The 18,513-nt window shown below is 42.4% G+C and overlaps 1 protein-coding gene and 1 long non-coding RNA gene across 7 annotated transcripts in view; one reads left to right on the forward strand and one right to left on the reverse strand.

Annotated features, from left to right (window-relative positions):
• b3gat1a (beta-1,3-glucuronyltransferase 1 (glucuronosyltransferase P) a) overlaps positions 1 to 18,513 on the reverse strand; it is a 110,171-nt gene that overhangs the window by 50,189 nt on the left and 41,469 nt on the right. For 5 of the 6 annotated variants that reach the window (XM_061718884.1, XM_061718886.1, XM_061718885.1 and 2 more), the window contains exon 2: positions 13,824 to 14,065. The gene's annotated coding sequence lies outside the window, so the exon portion shown is untranslated. Of the gene's footprint in view, positions 1 to 13,823; positions 14,085 to 18,513 lie in introns of those variants that run through there. The other variant, XM_061718882.1, reaches the window with a different exon arrangement.
• Positions 13,916 to 17,095, forward strand: LOC133441515 (uncharacterized). The gene is made up of 3 exons (XR_009782482.1): positions 13,916 to 14,090; positions 14,749 to 14,943; positions 16,420 to 17,095. It is a non-coding gene; the product is annotated as an uncharacterized LOC133441515 (long non-coding RNA).

Genomic DNA, 18,513 nt, shown 5'->3' on the forward strand with positions numbered 1-18,513 from the left:
TCAAAAACTCCGAGCCACATACAGTATATGGTGGCATTTGACGGACAATTTTACTGAATAATTTGAAACATTTGTGGAGAGATAATTTGCATAATCCAACCCAATACTTTTATCAGGTGCTACAGCACAGCACTGTTAACTGTATTAACAAGCCTACTAAAGTTCAGGGCTTCAGTTTTTTCAGTATGTGAGATTTTAATGTCATTTAGTAAAAGTAACTTATTTCTGCTCTTTTTCTTAAGCTGTGGCTTTCTGTGGCTTCGTTTTCCTGACCAGGAACCCTTCTCCGGGAGACGGGGCCGGACACTAATCTGGCCACATTCAGGCCGGAGGGCGACCGGCGACCTGCTGTCTCTGACTCAGTATTTCATCCCAGGCCACATTAGCATTATGATTAGCGTCAAAGGCCAGTTGTACAATAACTGCAAGACTACTTAAATATATCCAATTCATTTTTAATTATATTACATAGGTGCGTCTGCATTGAATTATTAATGAAAGATAAAAATCCATAGGTGCATCAGACACTTGATGAAGAAATTGGACTGCAGGCCCCTTAAAATAATAAATACTTGCTTGTCTCGATTAGGCAGAAACAGGTTTTTGCTTCTATTTTATCCTGAAATTACCTTCTCTCTTTTTCTTTCCTTTGACAAATCCATGAATTAACCAGAAAACCGTAGTCAGAAATAGCGAAATTTGAGATAGTGCCATCCAGTGGGAGGATTTCCTGCAGCGGCAATAAGATTCATTGTGATTTAATTCATGTCTTTAAAACAGTACAGAAATATATTGTAAGTATATAATTATGTTGGCATGTTCTCATGAGTTGGATAAAAAGAGGTGATGGGCAAATCTCTTGGAGTTAGATGGGGACTACCATTTTCTGTCATTTGGAGATAGTGCTAAATCAATCAGAACGCATCAATTTAAACAGTGCCAATACCTCAAACAGCATGCCAGTTGCAGCTTCACATTGCTATATACTGTAAGTTGAGCTATTATTGATTTCCTTTAAGCTAGAAACTTCTTAAGAGCTCGACAGGGTAGAGCAATCAGACAGGTGGGTCCGTGCTTTCTGCCCAGCAGATTCAGCTGGGCAGGGAAGAGATGCCGGTGTGCCAAGATCAGCTCTGGGTCAGTCTCTGAGCAGACACCATCATTTCCCCTCAAGGATGATAAACTGAGCTGCAGTGTGACAGTTTAAAATAAAATGCATTAAGAGGCTTGTTACAATTTTTAAAAGCCGGATGCAAGCCTGCCAAGTCTCGTATGAAAGGGGGTGTTTTTTTGTTTTTGGATAGCCTCATCCCCAATGCATTCATGGTGATCTCTGGAGATTGCAACCACACTTGTCTCCCTGCTGCATTGCCTTGCCAGAGAAAATAAAACTCTGAATGTATTCTATGCTAATGTTGGAGAGGAATACATTTACTCGGCCCATATATTCTTCTGCTCCACCTTCAAACCCACTGTTCAGTGGCAGCCTGTGACAAAAACAACAAGCGAGGACATGGCAACAGGAAGCTGAGGTTTCTTTACTGGGGTGTTGTGAGGCCACAGACCGGGATGCACTCTGGGAGCCACATGGAGATGACAAAAATGCCACGGATGAGTGCGTGACAGACTACATTAACTTCTGCGTCGAGAGCTCCATCCCCACCCGAACAGTGAGGCAGCTCCCCAGTAACGAGCCGTGGATCACCAGTGACCTGAAAGAGCTGCTGAACAAGAAGAAAAGCGGCTTCAGAGAGAGAGAGAGAGACAGGACGTTAGCCGTAGGGAGCTACAGTAGCTGCATCTGGGGCCTCATTTATAAAGCTTGCTTGCGCACAAAACAGGGCTTGAAAGATGCGCGAGCCACCTTCTACGCAAAGGTTGGGATTTAAAAAGAAAAAACGAACCGAAAAATGTGCGTATCTTTACGCCAACCCTGACCCTCGTGCACAAACATTTTGAAGATATGGGGAACTGGCGACGCAGGCGGTGAGGTGGTGAAATCAGAATCTGAATCAGAATCAGAAAAGGGTTTATTGCCAAGTTTTCACACGAGGAATTTGTTTTGGGGATTGGTGCAACACAATACAAATATAAAAACAAATATATAAGAGATAAAATAAAATGAAATGTATAAACAATAAAAAGTATAAACAGTAAAATAAAATGTAGACCAGAAATGTACAAAATGTACAAAATGTACAAAATGAAGCCAGATTCATGTCATACTTTTAATGTCATCACATATCAGACTTATAGATCCATGTACACCCATGCCGGTGTTCTGCCGAGGTGTCCTACCTCGGCAGAAAATACTACCGTACCATCCCCGTTTCTTTTATCTCAATTTCTTTTTTTTCAAAGGTTTTTTCGTGCAAATAGACGATTTAACAGCAGGAAGTCAGAAAGTGCTTCACATAGATATATGTGTATGACGCTTCGGCGGAAGAAAAAAAAACCTCAAATCACTCTTCCACATAGATATTGGCAGGTAGGATGATTTGACATGAAAATACCCTGTCAGATCACGCTTCCACATAGATAAATGTTGATGTCTATGTGGAAGCGTGGTCTGACTGCTGTATTACGGCTTAAGCAGGACTCGTGTTCAGTGGGATTCTCTTCTACAACTGCTGTGGCCATTTCATTGTTCCTTTTCCTTTAGTTCCATTATGCCAGAAGTGAACAATTTCTGTAGTGCCCACTGCAGCGTCACAGATCCACATGTACACTAACGCACTCATGCATCATAACCAGCATGACTTCTCTCCCCCCTAATGGTGATCAATAGCCTGTAGGATGAAGGAAACCCCGCCGTATATGTCACTGGACTGAACCATAGGACCTTGATGGAGGGGGTCGCTAAAGAATAGCTGAGGTGGGTCTGCACTCGTTCTATAATTAGCCCTCTTGGGGCTAGCACATTATATGTGGAAATAGTTACAAGCCATCCAGCTATAAAAGCTGCAGTTTGGAGGGCTGGAGAAGAGAAGTTATGGATGTGACTCAGCTACAAAAACTTTGTTTTTAGAGCTGCGACCAGTCACTGCTCTCGCCGCACTTCTTCGGATTATACTAACCAATTACAAGTCAGGATTTATTACTTAAACTCATGATAATACGTAGCTATAATAGGTCTATCTGCTTTTGCTCTTTGACATCAGCCGCAGATGCTTTTCAGTATCATTCTGAGAAAAGCAGATTAATAAATGCGATGTGTTGGGATGACCTCTGTAGCTGACGGATAAATACGATGCTTTTGATGAATGCGTCAACTAAAGTTTGACTGACCCCCGTAGCCCTTTGCCCTTTAAAAGAGATTTCTGGTTGGGATGGATGTAATATGACCATTAAGCAAGCAGAAAGGTCAGGGGCTCAGCAAAACCATTCATCTTCTTGTATTAATGCCAAAGGCTAGCCAGCGTTACGTGCTTCCTCACAGGGGTCCCCGCTTGGAAGATTTTTCACATCGGTGAAGTATTTAGCATGTTTTCAACACGTTACTGTAAGTATATCCTCAATATGTACTGCTGAACTTCTCTTCTTACCTTTTATTATGTCATTTGGACAAACTTTGTATGCAGAGCATTTCTACAACAACAAAACAAAAGAAAACACAAACATTCTATCATCATGTGACGATTTTCCGAACAGACTGCTAATGTGACTTTGAATCGGCTGTGCTTCCCTCGACTTTTTCTTATTCAATTTGTCACGAACACTTTGAGGCGCCAGCTGGCGGAGAAATTAATATTTTTCTCACTCACACTGTGGCATTGTGGAATAAACTCTACATGTGCATAAGACGGGGTTTACGCTGGCTCACTATTGATCAGCATCTCTTCCAGTTCACGCTGACACAGATACATTTTTATGCTGATGTTCATGCTTTGATTTGGGGCAGAACGGAGAACTGAAGGCATGCTCAAACACGCAGCGCATCCTTGCACTCAGATGCTAATCCAATACGAAGAGGCAGCTTCACACACCTCCCCTTCACAAATCGCTTTTGTTTTATGTGGGTGTATGATTGACTTTCTGCGTAGCGTAACCGCACCACAAATCAGAAGAAAGGCAGCGTCTCCTGGATCTTCTCTGATCCGGCACTGAGATCATATCAGAGAACAACTATTAACCTTCATGTCTTTCTGTGATCTTTGCTTTTGTATCCACAAACAATCTGCTGCCACTAGAATGTGGTTAAAAAAAAAGTAAAAAACCTAATCGTCATATCTTGATCTTACTATTTCCAGGTTATTATAAAAAGTGCAGAGCTTGCCATTAGGCCTACAGACAAAAGCGTGTAACTCACTGACCGAGAAACACTGGAGATCAGAGGCCGTTTTAACAAAGAACTGCCGTGAATTCTGGGCAAACCATGACTCTTCTCAGACTGTAAAACGTATTTGATTGCTCGACTGGATCATGGAGCTCTCCCAGAAAACAGCTTTTGATTTCCAGAAGATACTTTTTCTTTGAAAATCCGTTGTACAAAAGAAACCTCTCGGTTTAGAGATGCATCTTGGCACGGTGCAAAACATATTTAAGAGAGCCGAGATCCTTCTAACTCGTTAGTTTGAGTTTCTTATAGTTGAGGAAAGAGAATTCAACTAACAATGATCTCACTGCACACTTCCAGCGGGGTACTGTACCCCATGAAAACCGTTTCCACTTTTATTTCTCCCTTAATGGGTTTGAAATGAAAGCAAAAGTTGGGGGCTGAATTTGCCCTCCCGTCATGTGTGGCCACTGGTCAGCAGTGGCTACACGTAATTAGAGAGGACTCTAAGGGCATGGGACATGTGCCACTGATTGTTGCCATGGAAACATGGCTCCTGCTTCTGAGTCAGCCATGGGGTGAATTTATACATTTTGTCGGCTTAAACCAGCCGAGTTTTTAGTTTTGTGAAACTTTCTAATTCTGTCAGCAGGATTTCTGCTGCCTGGACTCCGTTGACCAGGATGATGTTTAGCACTCTAGTTCAAGATTGCTCTTAGAGTGCACTCGTACTAGACGCTGCTTAACACTAGGGCTGCAGCTATCGAAAATTTTAGTAATCGAGTATTCTACTGAAAATTCCATCGATTAGTCGAGTAATCGGATGAAACATATTTTTGTTTAGTTAAAGAGCAATTATAAATATACATAAGATGTTAGATGTTAATTGACATTACTAAGACTAAATTATATAATCCAGTAGGTTCATGGCTGTGCATTTAAAAACCCTGAACTTACACCAGTTGATCAAATTCACTGCCTTCACTCAAAAAACCAAGGATCTTACCAAGAAATGTTCTTATTTCTAACCTAAAAATGCCATTACACCTGATAACACACATCACTTAAAAGGTTAGGTGTTTTCCCCACGTGTTTCAATTGAACTTTCATTTGTGTCAAGCACCTTTTAAGTTCTAGTTAAGTTAAAGTATAAGATTTTGAGTTTTGGTAGTGTTCAAAATAAAATGATGAGACCTGCTGTATTGGAGCACATTAGGCACCAGTGCTGCTTGTTTTATCCATCAATGACTACAGAGATAAAACTGAAAACTACGCAGTTAGCTTTATTACGTTTTTATTTTTCTGACATTTTCTGCCTTTTCTTTTAGTTAAAACTGTAGCGGGAACAGATGTTTAGAGGAACCTATGTATGTACCGGGTTAGAGGGGGAACATATAGGAGAACGGACCACAATAATATAGCGTGGATTGAAAATAAAAGTTAAGCACTGAGCTACATTTGTCTCCCGTCTGGGCCATTGCAGACTGCCTGAGCATGAGGCATGTTACAAAAACCAAACATATCCGCCGCCTCTTTCTTCTTCCTTTACGTCATGGATGTATTATAGAACTGGATGGAAGACCAAAAATGGCCGCCCATTCATTTCAATGCATTTTGCTCAGCCAGCTCATGTGCCGAAAAAATTTCTGACTTCCGGGTTTACTTCCTGGTACACGGGCCCATAGAGCATGCGCAGTTGAGTCACCTCCCATGATGCTCTGGGGCCTCCCATCATGCCCCGGGGCAATGACGCAAATATTAATATAATATGTATTAATATAATATATGAATTAATGTATATAATTACATGTATAGTATTACATATATTATTAATGTATTAATATAATATAATTACATAATATATATTAATATAAACATCCGTCTTTTACTATTGCGGTCTATGGGAAAAAAGCTTTCTGGGCCCCATGGGATTTTTTGTTGCAGTACCGCGGCTGGCCACTGGAAAAAATCGGCGTGCCTTCTGAGCGCGAGATTCGGGGGCTGCTTTACGTGCGCGGCGTCAGCGCGCTGTGCCGCATTAAATGTAGTCCGGGCGAAACACCTGCTTTGAGCTGAAGAAATTAAATGGTTCCTCGAGGCAGAGAAAATTCCTCGATCATTTTTTGTAATAGAATTACTCGAATTATTCGAGGAATCGCTTCAGCCCTACTTACCATGCACGACTCAATCATGTGCCGTCGTATCGCTACACCGGTGTGTTTTCTGCGCTGTTTTCCATTGAGCTGATTCTCTGAGACGGCATAAACGTCCAATGTGAATGAACAGCCGGTTAACGTATTCATGTGAAGACCTATATACGAGCTGTAATCATGCTCAGATGTGATTGAGTGAGCGGGGGCCAGCGGGGGTATTGGAAGGGAAGGTCAAATGTGCCTCTGCACAGCAGGGTACAACTTGATAAGCGTGATTGTGCCCTTAGTGATTGGAGGGATTTGGATTTCAGTGACATTGTTTTTCTGTTGTTTTTTTTTAAAGGGAAGAGAGTGTGCTGCTTGTCACTGTAATAGTTTCATTTTGTGTGTGTGTGCGTGTGGTGTCTTATTTCTCCTTGAATTGTTGCTCTTGCAGCACTGACAGGATGGATGCCAGCCGGGAACAGTGGCACCATTTGACACATAGCTTGATTTTGTTCAGTAATCACTCAGAGAAGGCCATTTCAGTCAGAGCGAGCTGCACCATCATTTAGACCTCACAGCTCCAAACACCTTCTTCCAGGTTCAGTGTTGCGGTGCCTGGAAAAGAACTTCCTTGGACGGGTCTTTGCAGCTCTATAGCTGCATGGTGAGACGAGGCTGGCATGTCCCCTTTTACTTCCTTGGTATAGACATGGCGTAAATGTGGTTGGAGGGAGTTGTGCTGCAGTTGCAGCCGTCACCTTGTTAACTGGTGCTGGCTGCATTTGCCTCGGTCCATTTGGTGACACACTTTAACGCACTGAAACACTGATGTGGTCTGATGGGCTTCAGGGTGACTTAGGCTCTTTAAAAGCCTCTGGGATCCCCCGATTTGTTTGTGCTCGAAAAACATGTCCATACTTTTGCCCGTGTTCGTGTCCTCTTCTGTGCACTCGTGGCTCCATGTTGTCCGCGTTAGTCTCATCAGACCGCCAAACACCAACTTCCCAAATTCCCCAGGAGGTTGCAAGGCCCTTGCAGATCTATCAAGGCAAAGCTTTCAAGGGGCTCACGGCATCCAGATACCTGTGGGCAGACTCTGCCTTCAAGTCTTGTGCACAGGCTTGTGAATTTGTCGTAGTAATTGTGCTGCACATCCTCTTTACACTCCAAAAACCAGCTTTCTCTGCACCGATTACCTCACTGTTTCAGAGGGAGCTGTTAAAAGTCATTTCTCATAAGAGGGAAGTTGCACACAGTTGCATCACAGCACAACTTTTCTTCTGTCCTCAATAGAAGATTATATAAATCTGAGAAAATGTTTCCTTGTACAGGAGCTGTACGTTTTAAAATCCCTGCTGTGTACAGTTGCAAGGAGCTCCGGTGGACTATTTTCAGTGGTTTTGTTTTTATTACCACAGAAATGTATGTTTTTCATGCGTATGTATATGTTTGATTCATCACTAGAGAAAACGGCCAAAAGCTGTATTTGTTGTGTCGGGTTGGAAAGCCAAGTAAATATTGATGCATTTAAGTCCTTTCTAAAACTACCAAATGTGTGTGTTATTATCTTTTCCCTCCAAGTAAGTAATAGCACACAATGATTGTGTGTCATGTTTTGAAATGCATCATTAATCTGGGAATGACTCAGCAGCTAAGGCTTTAAAATTGAAATGAGAATCCGTCGACTGTAGAGTTCCTGCATCGCAGGTTCGCGCCGTGGTGGAACAAAGAGCTTGTGCAACGGAGGGGAGAAGCAGCACTGCGAGGTATTACTGTACGTGTAAAAAGCTCAGCCCGTATGATCGAGCTGAGATTTAGGCACCAACTTCCAGAATTGCTTAGTTTGCTAGAATTAAAAAAAAAGGGGAAAAAGAAAAGAGCTATATATAATGGGCACTTTTTGGGAGGGAAGGAGGTGGGGCAAATTCTCACTCAATAATTTATGCTCCAATTTCTTGTTCTGCAAAAAGACCTGGCCTCTAGCATGTTTGTCATCCAGGGCTGTAGAGAGCCCCGGGACTAAGGAGCAAAATGGGAAACGCACTTACTGTTAATAAAAATGCCTGGCGGTGGCATTTGCAGGAGAAAACGATTGCTTATTCAATATAAACCTGCAGGCTTTGTCAGGGATGTACATTATTGTATTCTGTTTTAAGCAAACTGCAGTGCTCTGTTTTGCGCAACTGTTTACACACCGGACTCTTAGGTAGATAATAGCACACTATGTACCTGCTTTTGTTTTAGATTTTTTTTTCTTCTTTTCTTTTCTCTTTTTTTGGCAGGAAACATAGAAAACAGGAAAAACTATGGTGTTGAGTACATAATTGATCGCCATAGTGTTTCTTACTTGTATTTTCATATTCTACTTTAAGATGCAACTCAAGTGTGCACTAAAATGAAACATGCTCATAATAAAGGAGCAAATTCATTTAGATTAAATCAGTCTTGAACATGGATACCCACGAATCTCAGAATAACAAATAGAGACAAACCTTTCTTTAGGATTACAGTGATAATGGGTAATCATACGCAGAAACACAATTTGATTATCGGAAAAAAATTACAAATGGCATAAAATTGCTTGCAAATAAGGATATCGTGTTTTTATTGACTTACAGTGAAAAATGCAACGTGCATAGCAAGTGCCATTGTCTGGAATTTAAAAAACTAGATGGCAACACATCTTGCATATTGCTCTTTTTTCATGTTATCATTTCAGTTTTGATTTTCTTTTAGGGAATATTTGATTAGTTTTAGGAAGTGTTGTTCCTTATATCCACAAATAACACCTGAAAAAATTTTGGACCCTGTCTTGGTTGGGCAAAAACTGTGTAAAGCTTTACAGCAAAGAACGACCAAAAAACTGTACATTTTGGTCATTGTCGTGAAAGGGATTTAACCACCAAGCCTAAGCTAAAGCTAAAAACTGCTATATATGTATATATGTATACAGTATAACTGATTATTTTCACAATTAAATTATCATTGTTTATCCAATAATTCATCAGAAACACATCTATAACAACACATTTATAGATTTAAGATTGATATCATAATCATTTCTGAAAGTGCCAATTAATTAACATGTAAGCATCTATCCATCTATCCATTATATGTGCCCACTTATTCCCACCCAGGGATCTGCAGTAGCTGCCAGCTGTCTTCTGGTGAGAAGCAGGGGCACATGCTGTCACCAGTAACAAGATTACACAAACACAACTGAAGTGTTATGAGCTAATTAATGCTGCAATCTCGGTACATAAAAGGTGTTAAGATTAGCTTTAACAAATGACACGTCTTATTACAACAAGCATTCATCTAGGTTATATGTTTCTTTTGATTTGTTTTCCGTCTTCTTTATCACGTTCGGTCAGAAATGAAAGTGATGGTGAGCTGAGTTTCTTTAAGCTCTCGCTTTCATCTTTTCTCTATTTACTTCTCTGTTCAGCCATGAGCACACACACAACCACACGAGTGCAATTTTATCTTCTTTCCCTTATTCTGACTCCGGTGTCCTCGTCTCCCAAATCATCTTCCATCCTTCTTTCTCCCAGGCAACTTTCTCTCTATCTCTCTCTCTTTTTAAATAACTTCCACTTTTCTCAACCCCCGATTCTCCAACCACTGCTCTTTTCCTCTCCCCATTCATCTCTTACCCTCTTGTTCTGACTCTCTCTCTCCCCCACCGTCTCTTTCTCTCTCTCTCTCTCTCTAGGCGGATGTGTCTCCGCGGTCCTCCGTAGATCTGGAAAGGACATCCTCTCAGTTTAATTCAAGTCATTCCCAGCCTGCTGGTGCTCCAAGACGCAGCGTGTGTGACAGCTCCACAGAGACAGCCAGAGGGAACAGACCGGGCTCATCTGCATATACGTGCATGTGTGTGTTGGAATACCAGCACGAGGGTGTGAGAGTTTCTGCACATCCCTCCAGACGGAAAGAGTTAATTTCGCCCTGGCAGCAATCAAGGCCATGTATGAGCCTATGATGAGAAACTGCCATGTTGATTAGTTAGTATGAATCCAGCTCCCACCAATTAAAGAGGTTCTGAATGCAATCTAAGTTATTACATAACAGATTCTTTTTTTTGCTCCGAGCTCGGTGGAGAGACTGTAAATAAAGCTAAGATCACAAAGACGTGAAGAAGTGCTGCGTTTGTTTCACGTTAGATGTACACCAGGGTAAACAGTGTGCCTGGCAGCTACGACATCCAAGACTGTCTGCATTAATATTGCAAGAGCAAACATTTAATGCAGTGTAATAATTGACTTGTGCGAGGTAACGATAAAACCAAGAGCAGTCTCAAACTTCAGAGTGCTTTTCACTCCTCGGAGCCACAGACTTCAAAAAAAGTAGGGTACAGTAGGGCTGCTATTAATTGTTATTAAACTCTCTCTGACTACAACTTGCACGAGGCATGCAAAGTAAATATCTCTAAATGTCTTTAAATATCTACCTGGATATCTTTAAAAATCTAGAGCAAATAAATTCTGTAAAATCAGAAAAAAATTAGGGCATTGTTATTTAATGATAACAATAATAGCAAGCCTTTCATTTATAAAGTATTTATAGATAAAATTATAACCTAAGTAGCTGCTTCCAGTTTTATAAAGTAATGTGCTACAAAAAGAGGATCTGTTTGAATTCATATGTTGGAGACAACTTGGGAAAAAAATCCCCATTGGAACCAGATCTGTAATTGTGACTTAAGAATGTTTGAGATTTTAGATATTTACACTTTTTCCACAGACAGTGGTTCTAGATTTTCTGCAAACTTAAGACCATAGCTGGACTCAGCCACGCTGTCATTTTTTTTTTTTTGTTAATATTTTTAATCGCAGATTTTTTTTCCCATTTTTATCACTCAGTGCTCCTACCTAAGTTAGTCCTGGGCATTGCCATCCTCTCCCAACCCCGGGAGGCCCTGCACTGAAGTCTCCTTGAGACTTCAGTGTACTCCCTGAGGAGTGAGCAGCCCCTTCTTTTCACCAGACAGGGTGGGGTTTCTCTGGCCGGACGTAGCGCGTGGAAGGATCACGTTATTCCGGCCGGATCCTCCCCACCCCATCTTCCAGAGGGGGCATGTGTAGCCCAAGACCGTTGCCTGTTTTTGTGAGAGTAGCTCACATTACTACCCAAGGGAACACGTGGAGAACATGCAAACTCCACACAGAAAGGCCCTTTCACCAACCCCACCCAGGGTGTGGGTGCTGAAGTCATGGGGAAGTAAACACTTCCTCACCACCCACACCCACGCTGTCATTTTTAAAAGTGCACAATCATCTGCACCATATGTGTTCATATAGTCATAATGACTCGCACTTGTCAAGCGGGGATTAAGAGGGGACGGGCAACGGTTTGTAAGTCCAGGGTGACCTGAGAAATGATTGTAAATGACTGATTCTTGCTGCATGTCTGCACTGATTTTCATGTTTTAATCACGTAACTTAACTATTTAACTTTGCCCTCAGAGCATCACGAAACCCAAGCAAACAGACTTTCTATACTCACATGTAGGGGTGGGCAAAAATATTGATACGGCAATATATCGCGATACATAGTCTCCCGATACGATATCGATATTCAATGTATGTATCGCGATATATTGCCGTATCAATATTTTTGCCCACCCCTAGCTGCACTTTATTTTGTGATTTCAGTGTGGGTGAGACACTGCATTTTATTTTGAGTATTTTGTATCTAAGAATAATGCACACACTGCACTTTTCATTGTGTGTTTTCTGTTTTTTCATGCAAATATGTTGCATAATTAAATGGAAAGTTTGAATTACATTGTTTTGACTCAGTCTGTCCAATGAATTATCACTATCATCTGATGTACATATATACAACTTGGATTTTAAGATGTGTAATGCATTTTTAAATTTTGCCGGTGAACTATGTAGAATATCGGGATATATCGCATAATCGGGATATCGCAATTTGTATCGTATCTTGGCTCAAGTATCGTGATGCGTATCGTATCGTGAGGTCCTTCCCAATACCCACCCCTACTCACATGACTCAGCGCCAAATATCTGCTTATACTACTGTTTTTACAGTGAGTCCGACTGCTTTTTCAAGTACAACATTCACACCTTGCATGTCTTGTTGTTGGTTACATTGTTCAGATCTGATCTTACAATAGCTACTACACTTCAGTACATCCCTTTTATATTAGGTGCGTTGATATTCATGCTTCTACTCAAGAGTGGTGTATCTGCAATAAATCAAAAGCCTCCACAGGGGATTCATAGAAATACTGATGACTGATTGCACTTCTTACATGGGTGAAAGGAAATGTCAGAGATAGTTAAAATCAGTAAGCCACAGTGACCGTGAATGCTTGCTGTAAAGGTACATTCAAGAACTTTATCAGATGTTTAACAAAAGCATAGCTTTCAATTCAGTGGCAATCCTTTTATAAAAGCCTTTTATGCTTGTTATCTTGACTTTGTCTTATGATGAGCTACGGAGGTTAACTGGTGTTGATGTCCAAGGACACTGGGATTTACGTATGTTTTATAGATGTCCTATAGATCTGGATCTCACCAGTCTCTTTACAGCACACAAAAGACAAATTGATGCCATAAAGTCGAGATCCACTTGCCGCTAAGATGATTTCAGTATTTTCTCTGGTAAAATGAGGAGACAACGGAGCGATTTAAAACCTCAACATATTTTACTCTGTCTCTCCCCCTGCAGCTTTTTGATATAATCATTTACCGCCTTTCCACCTTAAGACTGTTTCTGGAGCGTTGTCATCAGCAGCACTGGCTCCTCGGCTCTCAGATCTTCGCTTCCCCGTCTTTCTCCCCGTGCTCGCTCTCCGAGCCAACATATATATCAATCTCTTATAATTTCAGAGGCCGGGGGGATCGCAGGCAGCAGAGGTAAGTGGATCTGTCAGATCATTTTGCCCCATATCTTCCGCCTAATTCCTCTGCTGTCTATTCTGGGGAAAGCTGAACTTCTACTGGACGGGAAGAAATGTAAAAAGAAGGAGGCTGTGATGTAGAAAAATTAAGAGGAACAGCTTCACAATTTTACCTTTAACCCTTTTCTTTCATGCTCAGAGTTTTAAATGTAACCCACCCCCGCATGAAAAAGGAACAGCCTTCACTGTTGTGTGTGGAGCTTTTAAGCGAGAGCTGAAAATTGTCAAGGTCAGCTTGAGAGTTTACACAGATAATAAAACTATCCTGATCCGTTTGAAAAACGCCTCGATAGATTTCCACTGCTCCCAACAAAGAAATCAATAGACTCGACATCGTTCGCTGGAGTTATGAGCTCCTTTCATTTTTGGTGTGACAAAAAAAAATAAAAAAAATCATCAAACGGGTGAGATGGAAATGACCCCCCTCTCCCGCCCACTCCAACTCCCACAACAGAGGGAACAAAGCAATACTCACAAACAGCGTTCTGCCTGTCCCCAACAAGCACAGGCCCCTCCTCCGCCGTATTCCCGTCCTCCCCGCTCGCGTCTGAGCCGTCGGGTACAGTCACAAGTCCTTATCTTGAGCCCCGCCCGAGATTGCTGCCCTTTGGGGGGCAGAGACGTGTGCGGCTCCAGTCAGTCGGTCAGAGAAGGAAGCCGTGTCACGCGTGACATGCGACGTCTCACAACAGTTTTTCAGGTCCTCGGGGCCGGTCCCTGGAGAAACAAGAGCACGAGAGATGTGAGTAAGAATGGGCCTCCTCTTCCCGACACAATGAGGGCCATTGAAGACGGGGAATGAGCAGGATGGCAGCTGGGAGGAGACGCTGCCATACTAGAACAACCAGAGGGTCATTGTCAGGGCCTCTGACTGTGACAGATTTCTCAGCTTGCATCTGGACAGCTGTCGCGAGAGATAATCATTGTGCGCGTCTGTTCTGAGGATAAGCTCCGTGCAGCTTCACAGGAAGAAGAAATTTGATTTTCGCTTTCGTGGTGTTGGACTGTAACCGTGCAGCTGGCCCAGGCCTCATAAAATTAGGATAGTTCACACATGGTGTTATGTAAGCTGTCAATCATTTGAATGGTCTTTAAATAATAAAAAGACAAATCTAAAGAAATTATTCTCATTTTAATTGCCCTGCTCTGCAGAGAAACAACGGCAGGGAAAGAAATGCCCATTAACCTCTGACAAATTGCTAGGCACGTAGCCAAATGACAATTTCTAAGTTATTCAGCCGTTAGCTTTTCATGCACGTTCTCTCTCTCTCTTTCTCCCTCTGTCTCTCTCTGAGAGAGAGACAGAGAATGGCAACATGTCAGTTTGGTAGAAATGAGGCAAACGCACCAGCTGCACTTCTTTCTCACTTTACTGCAATTCCTCTGCATGACTCCCTCAGTTGCTGCTCTCCATTATTGATGAGACTTCCTCGGCGGCCTTCGTCTGCCGCTGTGGTCGTGGCCGTCGCCTACGGGTAGCCGCTGCGGTCGTGGAGGGGGACCAGATGATGCCACGCGTGGAAAAACAAAAAGGACCGGGCGCATTAACAGCCTATTGACAAGATGCCATCCAGCGAAGCGTGCCTTTGTCGGAGGTTTGTTTTTGGCGTAATCTAAATTCAATAGGGTTCTCATAAAGGGAGAAGGTAATTATCTCCAAAACCTGGGGGAACGGCCTTTATGTAGGTCCAGCTGACTTTCAGATACTCACCTTGAGCTCTGCAATATAACACAAGCTGTGCGGCACCAAATTACAGCAACAAAAGCAAATGGCAGAGAACGGGAGTGCTATTGAGAACCCGAGCGAGGAAAAGCCAGCTGCAGGGTTAGCTGTTTGCAGCTGGCAGAAAGGCAGATACATCAAAGATGAGCACTGATGACATGTAAGCTGAAATATGAGAGATCGCATCAAGAGAAATTCGGGAAACGTCAACGCAGAAACGATGAGTTCTACAATATACTGTGTCACACAAACACCCAAAAAAAACATGTTGTGCTTTGCTTTGACATAATTATGATAAATGACTGAATACCTGCTCCTCCTTTATGACAGGAAGCCATACATCACTCTACCACCAATGATGTTACCACATGTACAAAACGCTGTTTGTGGAGCGCCATTATTAAATTGCCGCGGCTGCAGCTACAACAGGGCGGCAAAGGAAGAGTTGAAAAGATTTATGAACTAAAAGAGTGTGAGCAAAAACATTAAACAAACATTTCCAAAATGCCTGGAGACAGACAAGAGGGGTAAAAAAGCCGAACCACGATTCCCAAAATACAATGAAATCAAGGATTCCTGGAAGTAGAGAATCATGAACTACTTCAAGCTAAGTGACCGTCAGGGGTGAAGACACTGTAGATTACAAAGTATTAAAAATTTCACTAACATGTTGTTTTTTAGACTGATATTAATCATTTATATCCATAAACGTCAATATGTCTCCTCACTATGAGGGGCTACGGTAAAACTGGGGCTCATTTAAGCCGTGATTTGGGGGCAGCATCGTTGACCTGATCCACTGACAGAAGATGCTGCTCCAAACAAGAGGGGGAGATTTGATCCCTTAATATCGCTTCTGTTCTCATCCATGCAAAAATCCAACAGCCTTCACCTCATCATGAATAAGGGAACACCGTGAAAAGCCTAGAGGTAATGCTCAGTAGGCTACTTTCTCAGGCCAAACTATTTTTTTCCCCCTTTGCAATAACTACAAGTAGCTTGAGTGCAGTGGTGATTTGAAAATTGGTCAAAGCATATACAATTTTTGTATTTATTTTCTGTGATGAGATGTGATGCAAATTTGAGATGAAGCCTCTAAGTGTTGTGTCATCCTGTCTGTTGGGAATTTGATGTGACGTTAGAATTTGCTCTGCTCTCGTGAAGCCGTTCACGACTTGATGTAGTCAGAGCAGAAAGCCCAGACAGCAGCCAGCTGTAAAACTCTTCCGCCACTTTTCTGTCATGTTCTGCTCTGCGGCAAGAAACCAAACATGTAATCACGCAAGTGTATGTGCGAGGGAGGATGCACACTTTCACACACTTCCTTTCTTTTTTTGCCTTTTTGCAGCGCAGCAGACTCCACTCGCTGACCGCTGCGACTGTGTCAGCTATTGCCTCCGACAGTGATGGATGGACCGAAGATGAAGATGGAGGATAAAGGGAGGGAAACCAGAGAGCGCTGTGGATACTGATCAACTTCAAATCTGCTAATAGAAGTCATCAGAGAAGGGGTGGACCTGCACCGATTATCACGCACGCTGTTTTTGCAAGCTTGTTCATCAAATCCACGGCAAGACATTATTCTTCACATGGGTGCTGTCTTGCAAGAAGAAATCAGATGAGAATAAATCTAGATTAATAGTGCAAAACTGTGCAAAACAAAAGCCTTCTTGATGATGTTTTGCGAGGGATCCATTTTTGCAAATATATTAAGTGTCAGTCCTTCTTTCCTTCTCTCTCTCTTCTTTTTGCCGTGATTGCGTTCCTCTTTTGTGTTAGTCGCTTCGGATAAAAACATCTGCTAAACAAAACGTAATGTACATTTGGGAAGCGGCAGATGCCTCTCAGTTATGCACCTTTACAATTCAGCCTACGCCTGGGAGATGAGTAAGGTGCTATAAAAACATGGACTGTTTTTTGGCTTATTACAACATTCAGTCCACATACAGGTTCACTTCCTCGAGGCAAAGAGAAATATAAAAAGTTAGCAAGTGCACTGTGGGAGAGCAGGAGCAGAGAAAGAAACTGTGGGAGTGGGAACTTTGCCTCACACCATTGCATAAACATCCCAGATTTTCCGGTTTTCAATCTGTTTGCACATCTCTATATGCATCTCTATCTGCATTATGGCAATATTTCTGTACGAGGATATGAATGATCGTTAATGAACACATGCATGTCCTCCTGTGGAGAATACAGAGCAAATCTACCAAACTTAAGCAGTCTTCTGCATACAGTAAGAGAATGCGTGAGATAATGATTGAGGACATCTTTCATCAGAGTGAAAATTGCCAGGTTTGCCATGAAAGAGAATTCGCCATGCCCTTTCAACATCGCACTATAATTAATTCAAGAATGTCAGTTGGTGAGTAAATGCTCCTTTATTCTCATGTAAGTGGTCAATATTAATAATGCACGCACGGGTCTAAGTTCAACATCCGTCTTGGCAAACTTTGACATGGAAGGTTTCACCAGCTGTGCACGCTTGTCAACACATCCCCTCTCCGTCTTTCCCCCTTTTCTTTCTCTGCCTCTCTTTCCGCTTCAAGCTTGCCACTTTATCCCTTCTGCCTTTGCCCGTCCCCGGCTCTCAAAGGCGCCGCATGGCTCCGACACCTACTCTGATGGAAAGATGTGGCCCATCAGCAGTAATTGGAGGAGCTGTGGTGGTTGGGTTTCTCTAGGGGGGAGGCGGTGGTGTGATCGATCCCTTGGATGGAGGAGGTGGGCAGAAAGGCAGGCTGCATCCCCTACAGCTCCTGACAACTCAATGAGGGCCGCGCCGCGGAGCGCGCCGTGCCCTTTTACAAGAACAATCATCAAGCTAGGTCACCGTCGAGTCCTCGGAGCGCCCAGTCAGCCATTTAAATCATAATTACCCATTTAGTCGATGATCACCTGGCTACAAGCACATTGAGTTTAATGTTAGTATTTCATTATACTATAAGGAAATGTCAGAGACTTAATGACAATCATATGAGATAATTATCTCTTAGGTGATTTATTTGAAAAATTTTACACCGATAATCTCCTGACACCGTCATACATTCTGGGAGGTACACGATCTAATTGCCTTCTGTGTGTACTTGCACGACGACATAGCAGGAGACGTGAGTGATGTGTGGAGCGCAGGCCTCACACAGGCAGGATGATTTGCATACTCGTGGCACAGATACACTCAGGCTGACATCCCTGCCCCTCAGCGTCTTCTTGTCACAGTCTTTCTTTTTACTCCTGTTTGTGTTTTTGTTTTTTTTTTCCTTTTCTAAAGACCAAAACCACACTGTGCTGAGCACAGCCTGCCCATCGGTTGCCATGACAACGCAAGGCAACTGGGGGGATGGATGGTGATTTAAAAAAAGCTTGGCACAGGTTAAGACCAAAGAGCAATTTATTTGCCTCACACTGTGGTCCTTCCCTTATCACTGTCAGAGTTTGACTT

Source organism: Cololabis saira, chromosome 4, assembly GCF_033807715.1.
Source record: "Cololabis saira isolate AMF1-May2022 chromosome 4, fColSai1.1, whole genome shotgun sequence".
In the NCBI taxonomy this organism is placed as follows: Eukaryota; Metazoa; Chordata; class Actinopteri; order Beloniformes; family Belonidae; genus Cololabis; species Cololabis saira.